The sequence below is a fragment of the Strigops habroptila genome, chromosome 1 (genome assembly GCF_004027225.2).
Source record: "Strigops habroptila isolate Jane chromosome 1, bStrHab1.2.pri, whole genome shotgun sequence".
NCBI classification, from domain to species: Eukaryota; Metazoa; Chordata; class Aves; order Psittaciformes; family Psittacidae; genus Strigops; species Strigops habroptila.
The window spans coordinates 100,211,134-100,222,480 of NC_044277.2; positions in this window are offsets into that span (position 1 = coordinate 100,211,134).

Consider the following 11,347-nt stretch of genomic DNA (forward strand, 5'->3'; position numbering starts at 1 on the left):
CTCTTACCCACATCCCAAAAAACATTGAAACTGGGCTTTTATAGAGCCTTGGGAACACTTAATGGTTCCTATTCTGACAGGATTGAATAAACTAGGAGGTAAAGGACATAGAGAGGAGAATGTTCAAACTGCAGCAGGAAATTTGGCAGCTTAGACAGGTAGACTATTGCTAGTGCCTGCCTCCAACAGTAGCTTTCCCACTTGGCACCATGCATTAGCAGCTACGACGCTAGTCTGTGAAGGCTACTCCAGAAACAATCTTCAGTTGCCCCCGAGTCCAGCATGTGAGCGGTCCCAGTAAGCCTGCCCACAGAAGTAAAAAGCCATATCTTTTGAAATCACTCTTTCACTGAAGAAGTAAAGAAGAGGATGGTGGGGCACTGGCACAGGTTGCCCAGAGAAGCTGTGGCTGCCCCATCCCTGGCAGTGTTCAAGGCCAGGTTGGACGGGGCTTTGGGCAACCTGGTCTAGTGGAAGGTGTCTCTGCCCATGGCAGGGGGTTGGGAACTGGATGAGCTTTAAGGTCCCTTCCAACCCAAACCATTCTGTGATTCTATGAAAAGGAGCATTGATGTGTGGACACACATATGATTGGACAGGTTATAGGGATGTTTGTAACCTCATGCATCCAAACACTCCCTGTGGTTCTCTTCATCCATGCTTCCCTTTCCCCAGGGATTTCCTGTGGACCATAACCCAGTTTAATACCTGAACCATTAACACGCTTCCTAAAGGATTACTGCCCCATTCTGCCCTAAAGCTTTAGGAGTGTTTCCATCCTAAAATGGAAGGTGGATTGATTAGGTGGATCTGCTATTCAGACACTAAAGAGAATTTGTTAATGACTGTCCCAATCCATTACATGGTAAATTACTTTATGGCACAAGGTATATTCTGTATATATAGCTTCTTTATCCCTGAAACCCATATTTCATGTAAACTAGTTTATGGGACTTCAAATGCACACCATGTATGCAGGGTACTACCAGCAGCTTGCTGAGAGTAGAAATAAAGTCAGCCAGTTGCTGTAAGGCAGATCAGGTCTGGGAGACTGGAGCTCTCCTCTAGCTGCCTGTGCTCTGCCTGGATAAATAAACAGCTTCAGTCTTTCTGGCTGACACGGCATAAATCTCAACAGTGCCAAAATCTCATCCAGAAAACATTCAAAAGCAAATGCTGTCAAGAAACCTGAATATGAGTGAGTTCAGGAGCTGGAACATCATTTAATGTAGTTCTGTATATAATTCTCCCAGCTGCTCCAGACAGATTCTTCTACAGTCTTCCCATCCACCCAGCTGCTTATTTGCTCCCTTTCATTAGTATCTGAGTTCTCCCCAAATAATTTTACAAAAATACCTCCCTTTCACTCTTTTTTCACTGCTTGTAGAGAAAGCGGTTGATGATTTTATATTTCCTTAACCAGTAAATGCCAGATAGATATCTGATGTGTGGGTTGATGTTTGTGTATATTTCAAGATCACATTTGGCCTGATTCAAACCCCAGTGCAATTATTATTTTGTTTTTTTCACTTACTTCAGGGGGTTATGACTCAGGTCTATTGAAAGAAAATGGTGTCTTGCTAGTAATAAAAACTATTCTTTAGCCAAAGGATGAAGCTTCTTTATATCAGACTTGATTTACCCATTCAGTAATACTTAAACTAGGTCAAAAAAGAGAGATTTGTTTATAGAGCATATAATTAACTGGTGAAACTTGGTGCCACAGGAGAATGTACAGGTTAATGACATGACAGCTGGTTTTGTCTGTGGAGTCCTACGTGGAAGCCAGTGAGTGGGCCATGCTACATAACAGAAACACAACTGAGTTTTACCCTCACAGTAAAATTAGACTGTTTGTGTTACCCTGTTCTTGCAATCTCCCATCTGTTTCTCTGTGTCTGCTGTCTCTTGCCTTATATTAAATTATGAGCTCTTGGATTGGATGACAACAAAGGATTTTTGGTCGGTACTTTGACAAACTGTATCGGTCTTTTGTCGGTAAAAGAAATAAGGCAATTTTGCTAAAAGCATTACCCGTATTCAGAAGCGGCACTGAGGTGGGGATTAGAAACAAAAAATGGTACTGAAAATGTAGGGGGAAAAAAAAAAAAAAATAACATATTACTGAAGGCAGCTAACTGACCCTGTGAGAAGCTTGGTATGAAATGTGATATCCCCAGGATCACTGTGATTCAAAATAATATTTAATTAATAGCTTTTTGAGGGGAAGATGGCATGAGGATTCCTTTCCTTTTTCTTTTTTTCTTTTTATTTTTCTCTAAAGTTTAGTTTACCTTTTACTTTTGCATTAAAGATGTATAAACCCCAGCTCAACATTCTCACTAAACACCATCTGAAAACACTCTGTTATGCAGCACAGAATCCTTGAAATGCTTGAAACCAAGTCAGCTCAGGTACTTTAGAGCTTGTTAGTTTTTGCTAAGACTGTTTGGACGTTTCTGACTGTGGTTGCCAGCAATGTGGATTGCAGGAGGGTTTGTCAATTCAGCTGCAATGAAAACGTACGCAGCCAGCAGAGGTTCAGGGCCCTGCCCACATCCAGGACCACTCTACCACCAGCAGAGAGTGAGTCCAGGGAGGCCATGGAGATGTTCCGAGGGCTGGAGCACCTCTGCTATGGAGACAGGCTGGAAGAGCTAGGGTTGCTCAGCCTAGAGAAGGCTCCGGGGAGACCTTAGACCCTAGAGACCAGTGCCTAAAGGGGCTGACAAGAAAGCTGGAAAGGGGCTTTTGACAAGGTCATGATAGGAAATGGGGGAATGCCTTTAAGATGAAAGAGGATAGATTTAGATTAGATATTGGGAAGAAATTCTTCACTGTGAGTGTGGTGAGACACTGCCACAGGTTGCCCAGAGAAGCTGTGGCTGCCCCATCCCTGGCAGTGTTCAAGGCCAAGCTGGACAGGGCTTTGCGCAACCTGGTTCAGTGGAAGGTGTCCCTGCCGTGGCAAGGGGACTGGAACTGGATGGTCTTGAAGGTCCTTTCCAACCCAAACCATTCTATGATTCTATAATTCCACGATTTGCTGTGTTGAGCCAGAAATTACTTGACTGGTGGGACACCTTTTCACTGTCTTCCCAAAGGTATCACTTCCAGGAGCATGACATGTGGCACAGAGATGCTTGAGCTGGTTCCAGGCAGAACCAGCTGAGATCTGGCAGGGGTTTACTAGCTCAGGATCAGCTTTATTTCAAGGCAACTGTATCGCTTCTAGACCCAAATTGGCCCCAGAACGAGCACAGCTCCATTTGTATCCACTGCTGTTCCTGAACCAGTAAATCACATTGAAGGCACGCTGACTACACACAAAGTCATATCAGGTACCTCTAAATTCAGACAGCTGGCAGTGTGTTAAAAACAAAGAATTAAAGTCACAACACAAAGGTAGCTGGGTGAAATGTAGTGCCCCTGCAAGCTAGGAGGTCAAACTAATTGGTGCAGTACTTTGTTCTGGTGTTAAAGCTGGGAATCTGCAGTTGAGGCTCCAAAGATGAATGACAATAATAGCAAGAACAGAGGAAAAAAGCCTAGTGGTTGGCAAAGCCATGGCTGCAGTGTGGTGGGTAATTCTCAGGAGATGTGAGCAGGTAAAAGGGAACAGTTACCTGCCCCTGAGCCTGGGGGAAGAATGAAGAATTCTGGTAACAAAAGAGGGCACAGAAGTGACACATTCTGGCTTGTGGATACAGGCAGAATCATTGGGGTGAGGGAGAGCAATGGATATGTGCAGGGAGTTCCTGCAAAGAAGTGGGAGGTTTCTATAGGAGGAACTTAGTGGGGAATGAAGGATTGCCTGAAATCCTCAATCATCACAGTGAGTTTAGAGAACAGTATTAATAAAATATGCAGTGCCTCCTGGTAACAGTGCTAGTAATAAACCATCAAGATTAATGTTAATGTTGGTATAAATAAAGCTATACACGATTATGATCAACTAAGGTCAGGAAGATATTCTTCTGCATTGAACAATTAAGTGCATTGTGCGCACTTATGGACAGAGCAGGTTGGAAGGAGAGGATTTATTTTATCTTCTGAAGCATTCAGAACACTGACCGCTGTCAGAGAAAGGATGCTCCATCGATCTGTTTGGGAATGACAATTTCTCTTTTCTGCAACAACTGCAAAATATTTGTGGTGGGAGTTCAGAGCTCTGCCCTCACTTAATTTGATACTAACAGATCTTGGTGTACAGAGATATAAAACTGCCTGCGTGATCTAGTGAGAATCATATTTATGCCTCTGCATAGGAAGAGTTTGTCTTATGCTAAGGTAGGAGCTTAAAGTAAAACCTGAATGTAAACATATAAATAAAACGGTTTGGTGTTTACTTTAGACTCTAAATTCTAGCTCTCAAAATATAAATAAAATGGCTTGATATTTACTCCATCTCTTACATGAAATGCAAGCTAGAATATTGTGGGTTTGTTTTAGTTTAGTGGCAGGCTAATGACTGCAGATATACCACCAGTTGTGCTGGCATATTCGTTCAATGCTTTACAGTTGTTGCTATAAACAAATTATAATTGCTTGGGATTTAGAATATACAGTAGCAGCACTTTTAACATTGAACTTTTGTGATATAAAGACGGTAACTGTGGCATCTTTCAGTTCGCTGCATCAAAAGAAGCGTGACCAGCAGGTCGAAGGAGGTGATCCTGCCCCTCTACTCTGCTCTTGTGAGACCCCACTTGGAGTACTGCGTACAGTTCTGGTGTCCTCAACATAAAAAGGACATGGAGCTGTTGGAGTGAGTCCAGAGGAGGGCCATGAGGATGATAAGAGGGCTGGAGCACCTCCCATATGAAGACAGGCTGAGAAAGTTGGGGCTGTTCAGCCTGGAGAAGAGAAGGCTGCGTGGTGACCTCATAGCAGCCTTCCAGTATCTGAAGGGGGTCTACAAGGATGCTGGGGAGGGACTCTTCCTTAGGGACTGTAGTGGTAGGACAAGGGGTAATGGGTTCAAAATTAAACAGAGGAAGTTTAGATTAGATATAAGGAAGAAGTTCTTTACAGTGAGGGTGGTGAAGCACTGGAATGGGTTGCCCAGGGAGGTTGTGGATGCTCCATCCCTGGCGGTGTTCAAGGCCAGGTTGGACAGAGCCTTGAGCCACATGGTTTAGGGCAAGGTGTCCCTGCCCATGGCAGGGGGGTTGGAACTAGATGATCTTAAGGTCCTTTCCAACCCTTACGATTCTATGATTCTATGATCAGTTTAAAATACAAGGGCAAGGGCAGTTTTGCAAGGAAGACCACAGAAATAGAACGCTTTTAGTCAGAGAGCAGATAGCCTTCAGTCCTGCTCCCCTCCCAGTGCACACCAGAACTTCTCTCCCACTGCAAGAAATTAGGACTGGCCGCATGTGAAACCACACAGGGAATTTTAGAATGGAGCCTTCAAGCTTTTGCACATAAATTAAGACTTCTATTGGTATGACCAGAGTGGATTTGCTGGCAGGGGAGAAAAAGAGAAAAGGAGGATCCTGATGCCAAGTTTGCACGATGGGAGTATGGGGGAGGCTGCCAACCCCACTCCATGGCTCCAGCTGCAGCTCAATATATACATATTGGCAGGATATAGAGTATAGGCAGGGATCTCCCCAAGCACTAAAATTTCCATTGCTCAGGCTATGTTGATGCGAATAAATAGCCTTTACCTTATCCCCTTTTCTCTGATACATCTGAAGCGTCCATGAGGGGAGAAGGCGTCTCCTCCTAACTTTCTGTACTGATCTGAACTCATCTCATAGTAAAGTTTCCTAACACAAGTGAGCCTGTCTAATGACTCCGCCTTTCACAGTCACTGGCACCTATGGCTTTTATCCAACACTGAATAAAGAACCTAAACCAGCAGAACACTGCCCCCAAAAACCTGAACACAAAAAAAACCCCAGCAAACCAAACCCACAAACCTAAGACCCCCTCAAAACAGGTAAGTTTTTGCTGATCTAACAAGCTGGAGATGAAGGAGGAGAGAGCAGGACCACCACTTTTGGCAGCAGCAAGCTGCTAGAGGCTCAGGAATTTCACAAAACCTCACTGATAGCTGCATCAGGTAGGTGAAGCAGGATGAACCTGAACCACAGAGGTGTCATCTCAGTGAGATATCCTTTACCTACAGCTTGGCAAAGGTGTCCTGATCAACGGATGTGTATTTGTCAAAGAAAGATAAACGTTGCTGTTCTGATGGAGGATTATAGGTCAGCTGGGAAATCAGCTGTGTTACATCCTGCTACACCCTGTTAGTTTTAGACCTGGTGTTCAAATCTGTCAAGTATTTGTCTGGGATAACTGCCTGGCCTTTGTGAGAGTAATAATGAATAATAAGCTTTTTACTGTCACAATAATAATGAAGTATTAATGGTGAATGAAAGAAGAGAGTGATAGAAAATCCAGCCATGCAGCCATTGCTGCGAGTTAGCACCTAAATAGGTTGTCAGATGTGGAAGTGTTAATGTGTCTGGATAAATGAAGGAGTCATATAATTGCACAGTGTCTATAAACATAAATCAAGACTGGTAAAAACACTAGCTGCACAGATTCAGCTGCACAGGTTCTGAGGGTGGATTAAACGGCTTTAAGGCTACAAAACATAATTTTCTGATCACCTGTACCTTTAGCATCCTACTTGTATATCCTAAAAAAGCTTCAGTCTCTTCCCGTGCCAGTGGTTGCACTGAAATCCTGAAAGTATGTACACGTATTCTAGGAGAAGAAACATTTAATTGCCTCAAGGATGGGGTAGAAAAGGAAAAAAACAAAAGACTTTACAAGCAAAAAAAACCTCTCTAACTTGAAATTATCCATTTAGTGCTCCATTTATAATGAAAGGCCACAAAAAAATCTATAAATCTAGTTATTCTAAGCTAATCGAGAAACAGCTATAAACTTAAATTCCTGGGCTTTTCGATCTTGGCTGCAGTAGAAAATAGTTCTTTTGCAAAGCTGAGCTTCAGTGCTGCTGGCCAACATCTGCAGAGCTGGCCAAACAGGTCCACACAGTAGAAAATGGTTTTGAGTATCATTTCTGACGCAAGCATTGGAAACACTCAGGTCTGATTATAATTTAGGAGCCAGGGAAAATAACTGGAAAATTTCATTAGAGGCTATTTAATCACATCTCCATGGCCACGTTTTCTCGTACCTGCCCCGCGGGCACTGACAAGTGAGATGTGGTCAAATTCTCCTGGCACTAGAGATGGGAATAAACTGTGCCCCCTAATTCTCAGGTGAAAACAATTCACTTCTTGAAACAAAACTGTGCCTCTATCTTCATTTTCTTCCTATTTTCCCCTCTGCCAGAGCACTAAATCAATGATTTTCCTTTCCTAAAGACAACCTCTGCTGTTGATTTGTCTCAAACAATTGTAGGATGAACTCACTGTCAGAAAACATCTTGTGATGTTTGGTTTGACTGAACTGCCACTGACCCACCACATGAACTCTCTCACACCTCTCTGTTCCCGGTTACAGGGAAATAAAGGGGAAACCATAAAAATAACAAGCATGTAAGCAATGCTGCTGGGGAATAAACAGCTCAGAGGAACAGTGGCAAAAAATCATACAGAGCAGAGAAAGTCTCTCAAGATAAATGTGGAGATTTAGGGCAGCCAGACAGTAATTGCAGTGTTTGTAAAAGTCGGTATGCATGCACCGCGTTATTTACAGCAAACATGTTCAGTCAACACAGCCTGCTCTCTGTTCCTCAGACTGGCGATTTTCTTTTGTTTGTTCTCTCCCTGTTTGACCAGACTTTCCAAATAATTTCCCCAATGCTCTGGCCTCTTGTTTGCAGTTTTATAGGCTGTTACAAGCACTGTTGATATCTGATGTTCTAAAACTGAGTTAATTTGGATTAGTCACAACAAGAGTGCTCTAGCGCCATGGTTGGATAAGCTTTACCCTAGAAGGCAGGTTTCTAGGACAAACAGTATTTATGAGCACAGGCATCATTTGCTGAGTGCAGTGAAATGTGGGCTCTTTGGAGGAAGATTGAGAAAACAAAATTGTATAAATGTAAGTGCATCATAATTTTCTACATTCTTCCCTGCTTAATATCTACCAAAGATAATAAAATCATAGAATGGTTTGGGTTGGAAGGGACCTTAAAGTTCACCCAGTTCCAATCCCCTGCCATGGTCACGGACACCTTCCACTAGACCAGGTTGCTCCAAGCCCCGTCCAACCTGGCCTTGAACACTGCCAGGGATGGGGCAGCCACAACTTCTCTGGGCAACCTGTGCCAGGGCCTCACCACCCTCATGGGGAAGAACTTCTTCCTAATAGCTAATCTCAATCTCCCCTCTGTCAGTTTAAAGCCATTCCCCCTTGTCCTGTCCCTACTTGCCCTTGTCAAAAGCCCCTTTCCAGCTTTCTTGTTGGCCCCTTTAGGCACTGGAAGCTGCTTTAAGGTCTCCCTGAAGCCTTCTGTTCTCCAGGCTGAACAAGCCCAGCTCTCTCAGCCTGTCTCCATAGCAGAGGTGCTCCAGCTCTTGGAGCATGTTCATGGCCTCCTGTTTGGCCAGTATTTGTTCTGCAGCATGTAAGCAATATATGCGTATCACTCAGGAAGCAGCCCTCTTGATCAGATGACACAGAGGTCTTACCTGATGCAGAAGCAAGATGTAAAAATTTCACTCTCTGTTCATATTTAGATTTTGGGCTGCAGAAGCAAACTTGGCAGAAAATACATAGTGAAATACCTATATGGAATAACAGTACCTTTGCAGGAAATCACTAGATCAGTATAGTTTCTGTACTCAAGTGATTTTTCTTAAGAAAATATGAGTGGTTTAACCTCTGTTATTTCATTGTTCAGGGCATATTTCTCATGCATTCTTTTGCCTGTCTTTATTAAGACGAGTCACTTCATAAATCTGGTGCAAGGCTGCTCCTTTTCCCCATCAGCAAAGGTGTTAACTGGATAGCAGATGACTCACATTCTCCTGATGCACCACTCCCAGCGTACAGCTGTGACACCATCATCTCCAGATGCTCATCTGACACCAACCCCAAATAATCCTAAAAATGAACTAAATGAGATTTTTTAAACAAAGAAGGTTGGGGTGATTTTTAAAATGCTTTTAAGGATTCATATTTTTGCTCTACTCTCCCGTTATGAGATCTATAAATTACCTCTGTTCTGGAAAGCAAGCTATGGTTTCCTTCAGTTTCCCATTATTCCAAAATTTCAAACTTTAAAACCTGATATTTCACAGGTTATGGTAAAATTGATGAAGATGATCACAGTGCTCAAAATAAGCTCTGTAAGCTCTTTTCTTCTCTCTAAATACCAGATGAAGAACTGTCTAATTTTCAGATCACCTCTCATGTAACTGGAATGGAAAGGAAAAATCAAATGACTGTTAGACAGAATGGATCTTTCTGATAAAAACCTTAAGGACCACCTGAGATTTAGGTTTTATGGTCTGAAATGGATTGGGCTGGGTGGACAACACGTAGGCTGAAAAGGTATGCTGCTGCAGGGAAGGCAGTCTCTTCATCTCTCATCCCTGCCACTCCCATAAACTCTGCCTGGGGATGTACGTGCAGGCAGAGTAGCTCGCTGAATGCACTGTATTCTCCCTCATGGTACATTATACAGATGCTTCTTGTAGGAAAACACTCCAGGACACTCAGAAGCTGCTATTTTCTCTGTCTCATCGGTGAAGGCCTGTAGGTGCCTGCAAATGGATGTGTGCCCAAAACCTGTAGGCGTGCTTGGGACAGGTTTAATCTAGCTAAGTAGGCTATGACAGTGAAGCTGGTTTGGTGGCACAGGCTTTTGATGAGATATGGCAACTGGAGAATACACCTGGGATCCCATGTGGGTTTATGTGGTCTGTACTGAGAGCAACATCACTCTATTCCCGGGGTAAATGAAAGCTGTGTTGGAAGATACACACTTTGCCTATGCATATTGCAATCCAGATTCTAGTTGCCATGAAGCCACACTTCATAGTGCACTGAATTCCCCAACATGCTCCCAGCGCTGTGTATCTGGTGATGTGTGTTGTTTGACAGGAGGAAGAGATGACATCCCAAACACTCCATCCCTCAGGACTGAATGCAGACACATGGGCATGAAGCAGAGGTGGGATATACAGTAACACCACTGCTACTCTCTCTCTGCTATTACCATGTACTATTGGCACAGGTGCCATAGTCCATCCTCCTGTGTTAAACCTGTCCCTCAGATTCATTAAACAGTGGCGTATTAGCCGTGTTAGCTCTGCTTCCTAGATGATGCTGTCAGACTTAAATTCCCCCCGTAATTATAACTGGCCACTTTTTATATGTTCTTTTTTAAATTTGCAGTTCTCCATTTCTGTGCATTCAGCATGATTGTGCTACAGGCAGGGCGTATTGACATGGTGGATGATGCTGTTTCTCTAAAAGGCTAATCCTAGAGATCCTTAGGGGAAAAAGGTTCTTTGAACATTCTAAAACTGCGTATTTGCCTACTGCTAATTAGGCAAATATAACCTCCAGTTTGAATCTTCTTGGAGGCTGGGAAGAAGAATATTACCCTGAAAGTAGGTGAGGAAGGGTTAACAAAGGAAACACAGGCTGTAGAATTGAAATATTTTTTCTGGCTCCAAGGTAGTAGGCGAAAGCACTCATCAAGCACAGAGTCTCTTTATCTGGTATCTGACAGTGCCACAGGGGACAGCGAAGCTGCCTGCAAACCAAGGTCATTGCCTCGTTCTTTGAAGTCATGCATTACCACATACTGGCACAGAAGTAAAAGCTGGACCTCCAGCACTGCCAAACCCAAGTGACACAAATCAGGCAAAAAAGCATGGAAAAAGGCTAAAGTTTCAGCACCCAAATCCTCAGATACTGAGAGCTAAAAGAGATGAGGAAATTATCCAGTATGACCTCATTTGTGATTGGATTTTTCCCCTCCACAGAGTCTGACAACTTCTCATAGATCATAGAATGATTAAAGTTGGAAAGTTCTTTAAAGATCGTCTAGTTCCAACCCCCTGCCACAGGGGAACTAAAAGTCAGTAACCTGTGAATGGTAGATAAATGAAAACTCCCCCTTTTTGAGTTGGGAATCAGGGGAGAAAATGAAACAGTTTTTAGGATTAAATTCTGCAAAGAATTATGCACGTGATTGTCCAAAGGACTAGATGGAGACATACAGTCCAGTAAAGATGGCCAGAAGGTAGCTGTCCATGGCTGTCTGTACTGTTCAGTTGTTGGCATTGCTTTTAGTATGGTGTTGGCTTCTGCTGACTGAGGCAGGCATGGTCGGAGAAGGTCATGGGCCAGCAGCTTTTCCTGGTCAGCAGAAGGAAGAAACCACCTGGTCCAGGGATGG